Below are 17,142 nucleotides of genomic sequence, written 5' to 3'. Positions count from 1 at the left end.
TTTTTGTAAACGGTTAGGGCAGGAAAGTCGAAAAAAAACCCGTAAATCAAAGCGTAGAGATAAACAATTTACAGAAATTAAATTAAGCAGTAATCTAAGCGTTGAGATTGAGCGCTTAACCTAGGAAGAAGATGTTGTGTTGAGCGGAGATTTATGTGGGATGAGGCGTTGAGCGGAGATTAAAGTGGGATGAGGTTTTTTAAGGGATAATGGGTATTTCGTAAATGACTAACTTATCTAAATGGTATGGGCATCTTGTGAACTAAATCGTAAGGGTGTACTTGTAATATTCTCCAAGGCTACACCAATTGATTGGAAATCAGTTTGTTAGAGTCCATGTACTTTAATAAAATAGAAAGATATAAATAAAACAAAAATAAAGATAAAGAACATGCATATAAACAATTAAAAATGTTTTATTTGTTTAAACGATTTTTAATATTTCACAGTTTTAATGTACAAACTAACTCTTGAAACTTGAAAAACATGCAACCGTTTTTTAAAGGAAAAACATGGGAAAATATGAAATTTGTTTGTAAATTTTATTTTTCCAATGATTAAATCTATTTGAAACAAAAGCTGAGTTATGATTAAAAATATATCTAGACTAAAATTTTAAATTACAGAATACTTTGATTTTTATAATCGAGTCACCCGGACTAATATCAAATTAATCTAAAAATTTATAAAATTGATATTAAAAAAAATAGACCACCCGGACTACATAACATGTGGATCCGGCACTAATTTGGAAAAACAAACAGATGTATATACTTGACACGAATGAAATTTTTGTTTCGATTTTCTAGAAACGTCACTCAAAGTCAAGCATTTACAAAATAAATCAAAACGAACAAATCAAAATCTCTTCTATCTCTTTTATTATATTAAGTGTAAGATCACACCAAGTTGGTACTTGGTACATGAACGAGAACGTGTACACGATATGTGTTAAGGGATGGCAACGAGACGGTCTGGGGCGGGTTTGGCTAAACCCGAGACCCGCCCCGCCTCCCTTTGGACCCGCCCCAGGTTAGACCCGTTGGACCTGTCAAAAATTAAAAATTTTAATTTATTAAATTAAAATGTTTTAAAATTAAAAAAAATCATTAAATTTAATTTCAAATATATATTGATAATATTTAAGAAAAAAAATTCTCACAAATTAAAATGTATCAAATTGTAGTTAATTAATAATTATTAGCCAAAAAATATTATAATTATATATTTTTATACTAAACATATCATAATAAAAAAAATTCATTTCAATCCAATAATATTATATACTCAAATTATGGATAAAATATTAATTATTTAGTATACAAATATAATTATATATTATTAATATTACATATATATTATAAATGTATGTTTTAAATATATATATATATATACATATATATATATATACTATGGCGGGACGGGTTCGGGGCGGGTTTGGCCAAACCCGAGACCCGCTCCGGACCCGCTTATGGACCCGCTTAGGCGGGTTTAGACCCACCCCGTCGGAGCGGGTTTAATGCGGGGTCGGGTTTAGACCCGACCCATTGTCATCCCTAATATATACGCAAAAACGCAGTGTATAAGCACACAACGCGTGCAATTTGATATTGGTATTTTGAAATCTTGGGTTCAAGATTTGAAGTAGCGTCCACATTAGAACTACATGTACTTGAAAGCAATAATCCATATTAGAATTGTATGTAGATGTTTGAACCAATATTCACAATTACCAATTAAAACAATTATGTCTACGAGAGCGTATTAATATCTCATATGTTTGTATTAACGTGGTTTATGTGATTTTCAAACTCGTTCTCGCTGAATATGGATATTTTAGTTAAATGATGATATACATGGATTCTAAATTAGTCCTGAATCAAACAAAAACACCTGGTTCATAGAGTTTGTCTAGTGCGATTTATTTGACTAACGTGGTCGTAGGGTATTGCGTTTATGATATTCATATCCCACGTGAAAAGAATTGAAGAATTAAGAATGATTTATAATATGCTTCAATGGACTTCTATATCAACTTGAGTTAATCATTTTTGTGAACCGATGACGAATACAAAGTAATTTCTATATGAACCCAATGTGCAGCGTGATTGATCGGGCCTCGATTTGGGGTGTGACAGAATGGTATCGGATACGGTCACAAAGCTGGCCAACCTCGGGAACTAATTAAGTGGTATGCATGACAAAATGCTAGGTGGATGAGACTCACCTATTGAACCCGCGGGACAAAGTGCTACATCACGGGAGCCACATCTTGAACATGTAGGAGTCACCTCAGATTCTCAGTGTTGGTGGATCGAGGGTCAGGTCGCGACGAGGGTGTCATGTTCCGAGTAAGGGGTGATTATGATGTCGTGCTACACAGGAGCCACCTCTTGAACCTGTAGGAGCCGCTTATAGATTCTCGGTGCTGGTGGATATATCGAGGGTCATGTCGCGTTCTAAAGGAGGGGGTGATTAATTGTGATGTTCTCTATCCCACATAGGAATAATTGAAGAGTTAATAATGATTTATATTGGGCAACAAACTTCTATATTAATTTAGGTTAATCATTTTCGTAATGCGACGATCTATACGAAGCAGTTGTTATAGGAGTTCATTGTTCGAAGAATTGAAGAGGTAGGAATGGTTTATATTGGACTTTAATGTAATTCTATATCAACTTGAATTAATCATTTTTGTAATGCGACAACCTATACGAAGTAGTTGATAATGAGTTCATTGTGCGGCCGCGCTTAAGTAGGCCTTGGCTCAGGGTATGACAGTGTTAATTCGGATGTTTACCCATTGCGCACAGAAAGGTACCAGAGATCAGAAAACTTTGTACTTAAGCCTGCAGGTACAAGGTTCGATTCCTGAGGAGGGCAAAAACTCCTCTAGCCAGGTGGGGAGAAGGCCATGAGTAGCAAAAATGGTTGCGGGCCTCCGAGAGAGATGGGACGCACCGGACCATTACACATGGCAATGTTGAAGTACCGTTTTTCTCGTGTTCAAGACGCGACGAAAGTTTAAATTTTTTTATTTTGACATTCAATGCAATTGGACACTCGTATGGTTTAATCAATATACATAAGGTGTTATAGAATTCATACCTTTAGTGAATAGTTCTCTTGACACCAACTATTCCGAAATTATCTTGTTATAACTCCCCACGAACAATCAACTTGAAAAACACTTTTCGTCAATCTTCGAATCAGGTCCACGACTGGATTGCTCGATTCTCTTCAAACTCGTACTAGAGATTAAGGAGTAAGTTTTTCATTGAGATTTTCAACAGGCAAGAAAACACCACACAAAATCTTATATGATTTAGTCATTTAGAGATGGTGGCCGAATTATTGCATATATAAATTAGGGCTTTATTTTCGAAAATAATACATGTATATATTATGTATTTTTCTTGATGAACAAGTTGTTCGTTAAATCAACAATATATCATCCATGAGTAACAAACTTGTGATACGGTCCATCCGTGAGACGGGTCAACCCTACCCATATTTATATTAATAAGTAATAATTTTGGCATATAATATAATAATTTTTAATGAATAACCCATATAAAAGATCCGTCTAAAAAAATGACAATTGAGACCGTCTCATAGGTGTTTTTGTAGGGACCTCGAGTTGCTAATCTCATTTTAGGGCAGATAATGATTAATTAAACAATTAATCAAACAATTAAAGAATAATAAATCAAGAGCAGAAAAATATTTTTTATTTTTTTTTAAATTTCAGAGCCTCGCTCGATCGGGCAAAGTCAGCCGATCGAGCGAGCAAAAATATCAAATTCTCGGGTCTGCACAAACATTGGCCTCGCTCGATCGGGCAAAATATACCGATCGAGCGGGCAATAAAAATCACATTTTCTGCCCAAGAATCACAAGCCTCGCTCGATCGGTAACTTTCACCCGATCGAGCGAGCTAACTTTTGCTCGAAATCTGCTGCTGATTTTTGCTATCAAAACTTGGAACCATCTCAAATAACCTCAATACAAATCGATCAAAAGCATGCTACAATATCTAGGAACATGCATATATTCATTTACAACAACTTGAACATCTAATCATGCGATTCTTACATCAAACAGATAACATAAAAGGCATTAAATCATAAGCTACACTAAAGTCATAAGTGAGCTTCAAGTCTCAAGTCTTCTACTAGGTTTGATGTACTCTAATACATATTTGTTCAGCTATAAACCCGAGTCCTCACGTGCTAAGTCTCGCTCCCAATCTGTCAATGTCATCTCAGACCAGCTCCTGCCCCATCTGTTGTGATGCACACATACAAAACAAAACAACAGCCGGATAAACTCCGGTGAGAAATCATTCTCAGTATAATCGATATATAAATGCGTTAAATAAATTCATATCAACTCTAAACATGTCAACTCAAGAATAGAATAAACATAACGCATATATCGACTCAAAACTTCAAATCAAGACTCAATTTATATAGCGCGCTTATCTCAAGAATTGATTCTTATGACTTCATTGCCATCAAGATTCGTAACCGATCTTGACATGGATATCCATCTAACGAGTTCGTAAACGACTCCCAAATAAGGTTAACCGCAACCTTGGCATAGAATCAACTCAATATACAATCATATCAAAAGCAATAAAAATCCACTACCTGTGATGGATCGACAATAACATAATTTCTACCTCAAGAACAAGTACTTAAACAAGTATGTGATTTGTTCGGGATAACTCAAGAATAGTCGTTCTTGAGTTTCAAAGTCCCTGACTCGCGATGTCGTCATTATATATTTCATTATCGAGTTGACGATGTTCCACATCTGAATAGAAAGTACAACAACAACGCCTACAAGAATCTGATCATTCAAACATAAATCATCTTCACTCACATTCGCTTCCATCTTGATCACTTCTTCTTCGGTTTCAAGTTGAGATTCTTAAGTCAATAGTCTCCTATTAAACTCTGAAACATATCATCAAAACATGTATATCAAACCTCATTCTATTCAATCATTTCAGAATTGAATCAAAATCATCAATATAGATTCAATCAACATCATTTCAAACTTCAACTCCTTCTTATTCGATACAACTTGGAGTCGTGAATCGTTAGCCTTCGAAACTCAACTGAAATCGAGAAATACAAATGCCATAACATTCATAACATCTAAACAACTATCTCAACTCAGTTATAGGCTATCAAAACGAAGTCAAAACATCAACCGGCGGCGTAGCGATTGAAAATCGGGAACCGACTCGGTATCGAATTCATTTCTAATCAACTCAATCATTCGTATCACTTATATCAGCTGAATTCATAATTCAATTCATCATATCAGCAGCTCAATATATCAAATACAAGCTGGACATCATAACAAGTTCGTTCCTTAGTTCATTTTCAATCCGGCTTCGATATTGAACGGCATACGAACTCAAAACACAAACATAAAGTCATAATCTGATCTCTGCCATATATCAATTTTCAAAACATGCCGAGATAATAAAATACTTACATAAAATCAAAGCCCTTGTCGCAAGGATTCCAGAACATCTTTCGGAATCGAAAACGGACGATCGAATCAAAAGTTACGGGGTTTCGAAGAAATCGAATTCAAAGAAAAAGGGAACAACTTCGGCTCCTCTGTTCTCATTTCTGATAAGATGAAGAATTCTGATGTTTTCCATGCTTCTTATACGTATAACAAGCCACTTTCAAGGAAATTTCACTTTAGTCCCTCAAGTTTCTACTATTTGCAAACTAGTCCCCAAACAAGCGATTTAATTCAATTTCAATCCTAAATAATTTAAGAATATAAGAATTTAATTCAAAACTCGAAATATTCTCAAATTAAATAATCTCGGATCAAAATTAAATAATTTTAGACTTATCACATTTTAGTCCTTGAACTTCTCTATATTTGCAAATTGGTCCTTTCTTGAATTTCACCCTCGAATTAAATCCTCTTTCATTCTCGGAACTCAGAATTTAATTCTTGCATTCCAAAAATATTCAATTCAAATATTTCCATAAATTAATTTAATAATCCCGGAATTTAAATCTCAAAACCCGTAAATTTTCAAATTAAATATTTCCAGCTCGGAAATTAAATCTATCATTTCCATAACTTCTCAAATCAATATTAGCCATAATATGGAATTTAATTCTCAAATCTCATAATTAATAATTTAATATTTTCGGGCCTTACAATTCCTCCCCTCTAAGAAATGATTTCGTCCTCGAAATCGTAGTCAATCCAAATATCAAGTCTGATAGACTGAATGATTATCTGAAGTTATTCTTACTTCAATCATTCAATTATGATCTTCATATCTCCTCTCTTCATCTCTTATCAGATTATTTCTATGAACCTGTTTCTATTTTCGTGTACTTTATTAACCGATAAGAATTCTTTCTGAGTGGTTTCTTTCCTCAATCCAGGATCTGTCGAATAATCGACTTAACTCAGAATCTTTTCAATATCTATCTCACCGGATTAACGCACGTAGGAAAAATCGATTGATACTTCTTTCACATAGATACGTGGAACAAATCAGATCCATCATATCAAGCTGAAAAGATTAAATCGTTCAATCAAATCATCAATTCCATCTGACATCTCAGTCAGTGAAAATTCAGTTCTAGTGTCAACTTGTTTCTTTCTCTATATTATTCCATGCCATGCATAGAACATATAACAAATCTACACTGTTATTCTGTTCATCGCTTCAAAATCAGTCTTCTCATTCATATTCTAAATCAGTAAAACAACGCTGCTCTGTTTCACTTCTGAATTGAATGATGTTTCAAAAATACTTTTCTGCTTAACTATTCATTTTCAGCTTCAGAAGTTATATCTATCCTTCAATACTAATTCTCTGTTTTCATTCCATACAGATTTATATTCATCATCCTTGTGTTCCTCAAATCAAATCTGATCTGATATCGACAAATCATGTTTGATCTGATATTATATACTTCAATAGTAACATTTCAACACAAAGAAATCGGATTTTCTTTCATCATATCATCATGACATTATCTCAAAATCGGCTCAATAGCTATCACAGGAATTATAATCATCAAGTGGCAACACATCAAGACAAATAATACCGAATCAGATATCAAAGTTCTGAGAATAGTCTCAATATCCGAAAAATCAACTCAGATAATCCATCAATCGACAAATGGTATAATGCAATCACATATAACCAACTATCAAAACATCAATCAATCAATCGATGCCACATCTGTTGAATAAATCTAAAGTCTTAATCCTGACAATTGATCTTAATCATTCCTGTAATTCATCATATCTCTATCTTCTTCACAGATCTGAATCGATAGTTGTTATTCACATTTCATACGTGTATTCCACAAATCTGATTAGTCTATTCAGATTATTTCGTAATCAGAGTTTATGTTGTATTCACAGATTTCAACGTATTCAGAACTGTTGATAATCGGTATCATATCAGATAAAATTCCATTCTCAAAATTCTATTCATCTTCTCTGACTATTCTTCCAATACAAGGATAATATGCTGTACCTTTACCTCAAAAAGTACTCAAATTCTTCGGATCATCTGTATTATAATTTAATAGTAAACCCAATGTTTCAATCTGAAACATTATTTCGTGGCTTACTGTTCTTATTGCAACGAATCTAATCACAATTCAGTGATTGGATCATACAGAAAGACCATTGTATACAGTAATCTCAAATCAATATGTTTTTTACTACCGCATGTTTACATCATAACGGCTTCATCTTGGTAGTTTCACAAATTACTCTTTCAAATCATGATCTTATTTCAATTTCTGGAGTTTCTAAACTATCACTGAACTAATCTGGTCAACGATTTGCAACTTCATCAGAAACTCTTTGTACGTTTAACTTCGAAAACATACTAATTTAGTTCCATCTAGTTGCTGTATCTTCTGATAAAACAATTATTGGATGAATCCCAAATTCATTGTTGTGCATTTTCTTCAAAATCTGATATTTCTTTTCGGACATATCAAGCACAATCAAATAATCAATCATAATGGAATTTATTCATTCTGATCTGAGGCTGCAATTCATATCTTCATCTGGCATTCTGTACTGAATTTTCATCGCTTCAGTTACTTTCTGTGTTTATTTTATCCTCTGAACAGTTCTGGCTTACTTCTAATCGAAAATCATTCTGATTGAGGATATATTCATCTGAATATTTAAACCAGAATACACAGAAATCTAAAATCAATTCATCAGATGTCTATTCCATTCCTCATTTCTATCTCTAAGTACAGACAATTCATATCATCTAATCCAAAAATTCAGGGATAAAATTCAAATTCTTCTATCAGTTACGAGCCAACAATCTTAAAATACGCTGAAATATCATCAAAGGATCAATAATTCTCAAAATCAAAAGAATAAATCAAGATTGAGAAAATCCCTCAATCAAGGTCATCCAAAAATCAAATCTTCTGGATAACAAACTCTGCAAAGTGAAAACAACTCACTTGCATCGCACAACTCAGAATGAGTGAATCAACACAGGCTCTAAACGAAAGCAATGTGCCATGAGAGCCAATCAATATTCAATCATTCAAGAATTATATCTCCAATTGATGTAATCCGATTCAGCATAATCAAAGAAAAGACTCATCTGTAACTGATTTTCATATCATCCTCTATTTTCTAAACCTCAAAATCACTATTCAGTTCATAATCTCATCACGTCGGTAATTCATTAATTCATCAATTCGCTATTGACTTCCAGTTCGCAACTTAATCTAAAGTCAAAATATTACTGGAACATCTCTGTAATCTCTATTCATTGGCATACCTATCACTGCTGATTTAGATCTTGAACATATCTAGTGCATCGAATATACTGATTTCGGAATATTTCTGTAATCAAACATCATATATCAAACCGAAATCATAATAATTCGAGATTCTATATCATATCAACTTATTCATATGCACGTTATGTTCTTGCTGATCTAATTTTATCGCTTCTTATCATCAATTCTTCTACTAATCTGTATTCGATTATTGCATCATCATCTATCATGCAACATAAACAGATATTTCAATACGAACAAAATCATCTTCAGTTTCAGTTCATCGAAGCAATAGTTCCATTCTTCAGTTCAATTCACACAATCTATTTTCTGATACTGAGGTGATCATATAATAAGCTTTCAGCTATCATGAATCTATTGCACCAACAATAAACAGGTCAAAACAAAATAAATCGGTTACCTGAAATTTTATTCTCAGATGCAATTTCATTCTGATCCTCTGTGTACTAATCTCTAATATACTTTGCATTTAGAACCAGACTAATCTGTCTCGGTTCGCTAGAGCAAGATAACTAATTTCAGATCGTTCACTTCATATCTATATTGGAATAGAAATCGTAGCCAATTGTGATTATCTCATACACTATGGCATACTTACAATTTCATTCCTTCTACTTCATCATTCAGCTTCTAAAAGATATATTTTTCCTTCTCATCATTTCTATCTGTTGTGGCAAAGAAACATTAATAAAACTCTGTTCTAATCACTTACCAACAAATAAATATACCTCTATTTTGTCAAAATTTATTCGTCAAAATCTATCAGCTAGTTGCTAGGTCTTGAAGTTGATAGACAGTCAATCTGATACATCAGTCATCGGTATCTTCCAGATATCTGAACATCAGTTCTTCATAACAACTTCTACCTGCAATACATCTATTCATTCGCTGATATTTTGTTCTGTTCAATCAGATATATTTCATTCAACTGAGCAATAATACAGTTTTATTCAATCTGACCATACCATTATGTTCAGTCTGACCATACAACTCTATCAGTCTGGGGTGATTACGTCACCCAAAGAACAATATTCTCTTCGATTCTGGGTGCTTACATCACCCGGGGAAATTCTTATAATAACATCGATAAGAATTCGAAAATTTACAAATCAGTAAATTAATCAATTTAATTTCAAAGGTAGATCAAGAGCACATGCAATTAGTAAATCATCGAATCAAATACTGCATAATCATGCAATACTATAAATGCATATGACTCACTCTACCCCGCTCAGCTTCTATCTCAGTCCAGAACCTATGCTCTGATACCACCTGTTGTGGGGACCTCGGGTTGCTAATCTCGTTTTAGGGCAGCTAATGATTAATTAAACAATTAATCAAACAATTAAAGAATAATAAATCAAGAGCAGAATTTTTTTTTAAAAAAAAAATTTCAGAGCCTCGCTCGATCGGGCAAAGTCAGCCGATCGAGCGAGCAAAAATATCAAATTCTCGGGTCTGCACAAACATTGGCCTCGCTCGATCGGACAAAATCTACCGATCGAGCGGGCAATAAAAATCATATTTTCTGCCCAAGAATCACAAGCCTCGCTCGATCGGTAACTTTCACCTGATCGAGCGAGCTAACTTTTGCTCGAAATCTGCTGCTGATTTTTGCTCTCAAAACTTGGAACCATCTTAAATAACCTCAATACAAATCGATCAAAAGCATGCTACAATATCTAAGAACATGCACATAATCATTTACAACAACTTGAGCATCTAATCATGCAATTCTTACATCAAACAGATAACGTAAGAGTCATTAAATCATAAGCTACACTAAAGTCATAAGTGAGCTTCAAGTCTCAAGTCTTCTACTAGGTTTGATGTACTCTAATACATATTCGTTCAGCTATAAACCCGAGTCCTCACGTGCTAAGTCTCGCTCCTAAGCTGTCAATGTCATCTCAGACCAGCTCCTGCCCCATCTGTTGTGATGCACACATACAAAACAAAACAACAGCCGGATAAACTCCGGTGAGAAATCATTCTCAGTATAATCGACATATAAAAGCGTTAAATAAATCCATATCAACTCTAAATATGTCAACTCAAGAATAGAGTAAACATAACGCATATATCGACTCAAAACTTCAAATCAAGACTCAATTTATATAGCGCGCTTATCTCAAGAATTGATTCTTATCACTTCATTGCCATCAAGATTCGTAACCGATCTTGACATGGATATCCATCCAACGAGTTCGTAAACGACTCGCAAATAAGGTTAATCGCAACCTTGGCATAGAATCAACTCAATATACAATCATATCAAAAGCAATAAAGATCCACTACCTGTGATGGATCGACAATAACATAAGTTCTACCTCAAGAACAAGTACTTAAACAAGTATGTGATTTGTTCGGGATAACTCAAGAATAGTCGTTCTTGAGTTTCAAAGTCCCTGACTCGCGATGTCGTCATTATACCTTTCATTCTCGAGTTGACGATGTTCCACATTTGAATAGGAAGTACAACAACAATGCCTACAAGAATCTGATCATTCAAACATCAATCATCTTCACTCACATTCGCTTCCATCTTGATCACTTCTTCTTCGGTTTCAAGTTGAGGTTCTTGAGTCAATAGTCTCCTATTAAACTCTGAAACATATCATCAAAACATGTATATCAAACCTCATTCTATTCAATCATTTCAGAATTGAATCAAAATCATCAATATAGATTCAATCAACATTATTTCAAACTTCAACTCCTTCTTATTAGATACAACTCGGAGTCGTGAATCGTTAGTCTTCGAAACTCAACTGAAATCGAGAAATACAAATGCCATGACATTCATAACATCTAAACAACTATCTCAACTCAGTTATAGGCTATCAAAATGAAGTCAAAACATCAACCGGCGGCATAGCGATTGAAAATCGGGAACCGACTTGGTATCGAATTCATTTCTAATCAATTCAATAATTCGTATCACTTATATCAGCTGAATTCATCATTCAATTCATCATATCAGCAGCTCAATATATCAAATACAAGCTGGACATCATAACAAGTTCGTTCCTTAGTTCATTTTCAATTCGGCTTTGATATTGAACGGCATACGAACTCAAAACACAAACATAAAGTCATAATCTGATCTCTGCCATATATCGATTTTCAAAACATGCCGAGATAATAAAATACTTACATCAAATCAAATCCCTCGTCGCAAGGATTCCTCAACATCTTTCGGAATCGAAAACGGACGATCGAATCAAAAGTTACGGGGTTTCGAAGAAATCGAATTCAAAGAAAAAGGGAACAACTTCGGCTCCTCTATTCTCATTTCTGATAAGATGAAGAATTCTGATGTTTTCCATGCTTCTTACACGTATAACAAGCCACTTTTAAGGAAATTGCACTTTAGTCCCTCAAGTTTCTACTATTTGCAAACTAGTCTCCAGACAAGCGATTTAATTCAATTTCAATCCTAAATAATTTAAGAATATAAGAATTTAATTCAAAACTCGAAATATTCTCAAATTAAATAATCTCGAATCAAAATTAAATAATTTTACACTTATCGCATTTTAGTCCTTGAACTTCTCTATATTTGCAAATTGGTCCTTTCTCGAATTTCACCCTCGAATTAAATCCTCTTTCATTCTCGGAACTCAAAATTTAATTCTTGCATTCCAAAACTATTCAATTCAAATATTTCCATAAATTAATTTAAGAATCCCGGAATTTAAATCTCAAAACCCGTAAATTCTTAAATTAAATATTTTCAGCTCGAAAATTAAATCTATCATTTCCATAACTTGTCAAATCAATATTAGCCATAATATAAAATTTAATTCTCAAATCTCATAATTAATAATTTAATATTTTTGGGTCTTACAGTTTTTGTCATCATCCATTGTACATTATTACCATATATACATATATATTATATATATCCACGCTCACAGGTCATAAATAAACATATATATATATATATATTATATCCATATATAATATTGCATACATATATATATTTTTTTGAAAGGTTGCATACATATATATTAACACATATATCCATATATATGTATATGGCATCACGTTATATATATGTACATAGATTTGATATCGTGGGCACCTACATGAGCAACAACTGACGTACACCTTGTACATCCAATCAATTATCCATATATATGTATATGTATCACTTTATATATATATATATATACACACACACACACATAGAGTTTTGATATCATGAGAAACTACCGTGAGCACCTACATGAGCAACAACTGACATGACATTTTGTACATCCAATCAATGATTGTCACGTCAGTTATTGCCCACGTTAGTGTCCATGGTGATTGGTTGTTGCTCGTGATATCAAAATTCATATATATATATATATATACACACATATATACATATACAATTTTATTATGCTGCACACCCAACGTGCTCACCCATTGTGCACACCATGAGGTGTCACTCATCTATTGGATATGATGAATTATACATCCAATGATTGAGTGTCACATAAATGGTTTGCACAGAGGTGAGCATGACTGGTATGCAACCAGGGGCGGCTCCACTTATGAGCTGCCCCCCTTGATTTTTTTTAATATAAATTAGTAATATATTTATAGTTTAAAAATTTTAATTTATGAAAATAAATTAGGAATTAAGCACGAAAATATAAAAGATGGTCAAAAAAATTAAGTTAATCTTCATCGGTTAATGTGTGGAAAGTGACCCGAAAATTTGTGGCGCATAATCTGTAAAACAAATTGTAGCTCAATCACTATGTTTTTAAACCTAAACACAAATAAGTTTTATGTTTTTAAATCTAAAATTAAATTTTTGAAGCAAGAATTGTTAGCTAACAAGCTTGTGAGTTTGAATTTTAATTTACGAGTCGTAGTAACTGTAGTGAAGAGAAATTTTTTGCCGAGAAGATTATTACGAATATTAATTAATTATACTATATATATATATATATTAGTTTGTCGAATGAAATTATTATTAATTATTTTGAGAAAATGCCAAGTCGTAGGGGTAAATTGAAAGTGAAATTTGAAATCTAAAAATATTATTTAAATTAGAGTACTGTATTTAACTTTTGTTATATGATTATTATTATTATTATATATATATATATATATATATGTATATATGATCTTTTATTATGTTTGACTGCCCTCCCTTGATAAAATTTTTAGATATGCCCCTGTGTGCAACACAATAAGATTATATATATATATATATATATATACACACACATGAATGATTCACGAGCCCCTTTAATCCAAGTCCAAATATGATAGAAATTAATTAAATCTATTTACAACTTTAATTATTTTATGTGATGGGCTTGTACTCTTACAAATCCATGAATCATGCGTCTATTACAGTGCTCTCATCATAATCCCGATCAATGATCCAATATCACATATGTGACAACCTTGAATTGATTGTCGTTATGGTGCACATTTTGATTTTCGAAACCACTGAAAGACAACTGCTAATTTGGAACGTACACTTCCATTGAAAATTAGAGAAGTGTACTAAAATTTCTATAAGTTCTTATAACTCATTATAAGCTTGTCGTTTGATCCTATCAAACTTATTTATTGTAATTTCAACTATTTGAATTTATTATGTCAACGGAAACAGGGAAAACCAGTACTTGTGTGACCCTCAATGATTCAGTGATACAGCTAACCGTGGGTTCACAACTCTTTGTGATTTAGGGCATTGTCTTTTATATGGGTTTATCCTAACTTGCCCCATTCTATGCATCAGCACCTTGATCATAAGAATGCCATATTTTTTTATGATTGAACCCATCGAATCATAATAAGAGCGTACAGTAGCATCACCCCATTATTCTCTAGGTATCACTGATAATGTTTGCAAGAACTAATCGATCGCTTATCGTACAGTACAGTCTCTATGTCTCATATATCCCGATCGAATCTGCAACCATTGATTCATCGAGGGTTACGTGTGAAGTTTGATAACGATGTGATGCATATTTGAGAATACATAGTGGCATCACAGGTACAACTAGGGAACCACTTTACCCTAATGCACATCTCATACTCTAGCCAGAGATTCCATGTACTTTTTTCTCATAAGATCACATAGGATATCTACACCCGTAGGTGAGCGGTGAATTTTTGACTACAATGCACTCGCTCCTACATGTGTCGTAACTGTACCAGTCTCGTCACCTGATGACCCTCATGGGGTCGGTAAATGTGTCAAAGCACAGTCCTAGCATGTTGAGCCTCAGTGTTTGTCTTGGTTTGTAAGGACTAATGATATACAACCATAACCACAGACTTATCCACTCGATGAATGATAACCATTTGGGAAGTACGAGGGAGGGTAGTTCAGTGAACTCATCGTATGATCACCAAACTGTATGATTGAACATTTATATGTCCATACCAATGAAAAGTGGTACACAACATCACAGAGTCTAGTCTCGAGCTCGAGCGTTCCTTATCCTTATTTTAGGCAGCTCAATCGACTAGGAACTCGATTTAGAATATACAGTAATTTAAAATATGTGTTTCATGATTGTCATTACGTGTACAACCTCATATTTATTTACTATAGTATATTCAAGGTATTTATCTATGCAACTTGCATGAGAATGCAGATAAATTAAATGCCAAAATAAAAGAGTAATTATATTAAAATAAAGATGATTTATTACACTTAAGTTAATAAAATCTCTAACCAACAGTTGGCTTGCAGAGCATCTACTATAGCAGAAAATATATTCCACCATATAATATAAATACGTGCAATTCATATAATATATTTTTATATAAATATAGAGCATGTTAGTTAGATCGTCACCATTGGCGGATCTACTAAGGGGCAAGTGCCCCCCCTTGAATTTTTTTTTTTAAAATTACCAAAATAGTATTATATTTTAAAAATAATAATTCGTGATCATAAATTAGGAACCAAACACGAAAATAAAAAAAATGTCAAAAAATTTAAGTTAATCTTCATTGTTTAATGTGTGCAAAGTGACCTGAAAACTTGTGGCTCATAGTCTTTAAAATTGTAACCCAGTCACTAAGTTTTTAAACCTAAACACAAATGGGTTTTAAGTTTTTTAGACCTAAAAAAAATTGTTGAAGCAAAAATTGTTAGCTTACAAGCTTGTAAGTTTGTCTTTTATTTTATCAGTCACAACAACTGCAGTGAAGAGAAAATTTTTTACTGAGAAGATTTTTATGAATATTAATTAATTATATTTATATATAATATATATATATAATATTAGTTTATTGAATGAAGTATTATTAATAATTTCCAGTAAATATCAAGTCGTAAGGGTAAATTGTAAGTAAAATTTGAAATATAAAAATATTATTAAATTTACTATATTTAACTTTTTTTATGTAATGATTATGTGTGTGTATATATATATATATATGTGTGTGTGTGTGTGTGTGTGATATTTTATTATATTCGGCTGTCCTCCCTTGATAAAATTCAAGGATCTGCCCCTGATTGTCACTCATACAAGCTAAGTTTATTTGTGTTTCATAATTCATCCAAATAGTTCACCATCGAGATTTTTTAAAAATATTGTAAATATCATGTTGTAAACGTTCTGATCGACGAAGCTTAAAAATAAAAACCTTACACGATCTTCACGTTTTTCTTCGAAGTTTAATTTATAAATTCGAGAGTGGAGTAATTAAAATGGTATTATAAACTAAAAATACACTGCAATGAAAAATTGAAATCCAAATTTTATTAAAAATCGTCAATCGATCGACGAAGCTGAAAAATAAAAACCTTACACAATCTTCACGTTTTTCTTCGAAGTTTAGTTTATAAATTCGAGAGTGGAGTAATTAAAATGGTATTATAAACTAAAAATACATTGCAATGAAAAATTGAAATCCAAATTTTATTAAAAATCTTTCAATCGATAGTTCTATTTGTTACTTTTTAATGAACTCTACCCGCCACTCACTTAATATTTAATATCTGATTCCCTAAAAGATATTAATTAGAAGAATGAAAAGAAATAAAATCAGAAACAAATTTTTTTACAAACTGAGATTTTTTTAAACATATATAAAATAGAGATAGGGACTTTCCTATTTTAATCTAGCCTTCCTAATTACCCAAATAAGTTGGATTCAAACCTAAAATTCGCTTCCGTTTTGACATGTATTTAAAAAATGTTTTATAAAAAAAATCATTAAGTATTCTTTAAAATCTATATTTGGAGTTTCTCAAAAAAAAAAAACTATATTTGGAAAATATTTTTTTAACAATAATTTTGAAAAAATATTT

Source organism: Henckelia pumila, chromosome 3, assembly GCF_033568475.1.
Source record: "Henckelia pumila isolate YLH828 chromosome 3, ASM3356847v2, whole genome shotgun sequence".
In the NCBI taxonomy this organism is placed as follows: Eukaryota; Viridiplantae; Streptophyta; class Magnoliopsida; order Lamiales; family Gesneriaceae; genus Henckelia; species Henckelia pumila.
The sequence above is the reverse complement of the archived record's forward strand: the minus strand, read 5'-3'. Positions refer to the sequence as shown.